This window comes from Pundamilia nyererei, unplaced genomic scaffold, assembly GCF_000239375.1.
Source record: "Pundamilia nyererei isolate P.nyererei 1_Seehausen unplaced genomic scaffold, PunNye1.0 scaffold00376, whole genome shotgun sequence".
In the NCBI taxonomy this organism is placed as follows: domain Eukaryota; kingdom Metazoa; phylum Chordata; class Actinopteri; order Cichliformes; family Cichlidae; genus Pundamilia; species Pundamilia nyererei.
In genome coordinates this window covers 315,761-317,334 of record NW_005187777.1, presented here as the reverse complement: position 1 = coordinate 317,334, position 1,574 = coordinate 315,761, and the positions used below count along the sequence as shown (strand labels likewise).

The 1,574-nt window shown below is 39.3% G+C and overlaps 1 protein-coding gene across 1 annotated transcript in view; it reads right to left on the bottom strand.

Annotated features, from left to right (window-relative positions):
• Positions 1 to 1,574, bottom strand: part of LOC102200928 (polycystic kidney disease protein 1-like 2) — a 43,033-nt gene that overhangs the window by 1,683 nt on the left and 39,776 nt on the right. The gene's annotated exons all lie outside the window — the stretch shown is intronic.

Below are 1,574 nucleotides of genomic sequence, written 5' to 3'. Positions count from 1 at the left end.
CAGATTGTGGATTTGAACCCATGACTTTCTTGCTATGAGGCCACAGCACTAACCACCACGCCACCAATCGAGGTTTAGCAAAAGTAGGAAAGCTATGATTTCAAGGCTTGATGCGGAATTTTCTGTACCTTTTTATCCTTGACAGGTTAAACCACAATAATTAGCAATAGCACACATGGTGTGTTTATAGTTGTCTGCCTCTTATAACTCCAACGATTTTCCTGCAGTTTGAAATCTCATGTGATCTTGTGACTTTCGTGACAAGTGAGAAACTCTTACTAGATCCTATCGTGTCATCTCAACAAGAACAAATTAAGCTGTTGAACTTCATGCAGATCCTACATGATTTAATTACGTTCACCATAGAAACATGAAATTATTTTCTTCAAATTACAAGTTAGACTTTTGTAAATGTAACAACCACTCAATTGCATTTTTTTCAGTGCATTTAAGCAGAAGCTGCAGAGTTCACAGTCTTTCCTGAATAAGAAGTCAGTACTCTTCCTGAGATAAATACACATTTCTATCAAAAAGGACAGGAAGCAGACAACATGAACGATGGTGGAAATAATAAAATTCACTCTTGCACTCACAGATTATGGGATACTTTGATGTCATTACCTAAAGCTACTGGCTGCTGCACTCGACTTCTGTGTAAAGACTAAGTTGTGTTTTCGGGAACCATATGGGCTGTCTTACTCACAAAGTGACAACTTTAGAAATGTAATCTTAGCGTTTTCAGATAGCGAGCCAGACGGTTCCTGCCTGACAATATCAGCATTATCTCCAATCCCACTCTGCTTTTACACAACTGACACCCATAAAAATGGAAGCAACACAGCCAAGTGTTAGGAATTTGTGGCTGTTCCAGTTTGGTTTCATGACTTTAGTGTTTTATATTTTGAGTTTGACTTTTAATTCCTCAACCTTTCAGTTTGCGAGTTACAGCGCGGTTTGTATTTCATTTACTGTTAAAAACTCACACACAGAGACTTCTGATTGGATAATAAGGAAGTCTGCTTGTTGTCCACTCAAAACCTGAATGTAATGATTTTGTGAGGTGCACTCGTCTGGCTTTTAAGCTTAAATTTCAGTGAAGTTTGCCCATGTGCTTAGGAGGTGCATGACTGGGTAAAATTTTGTTGCATTTAGATTTTTAAAGAAATGGGAGATGGTTTCTGCCTGTGGCCTGGAAACAGCTGGAGTAAAATGTGGATATTTGCAAAGTAAACTTAAGAAATCACACAACAGGAAAAAAAGTGTGAAGAACAGACTGACAGTGTCAAACCTGCAGCTTTTTGTAGGACATGTCATCTTTTCTCTGGGCACACTTTACACTGGGAACCAGAGTTTATTGAAAATAAGCAAATGTTACTTCTTTTTCTTCTTTTGGCACCTCAGCCTATCGCTTCTATGCTCTTGTGACACATCAACCCTCTGAACATCCTCCTTCACATCTATGGGCCTATTTTTCAGGTGTTCCTCATGGCAGCTCCTTGCTGCTCTGATTTAGTCTGAACCAAAGTTCCATCCATCCATCCATCCATCCATCCATCCATCCATCCATCCATCCA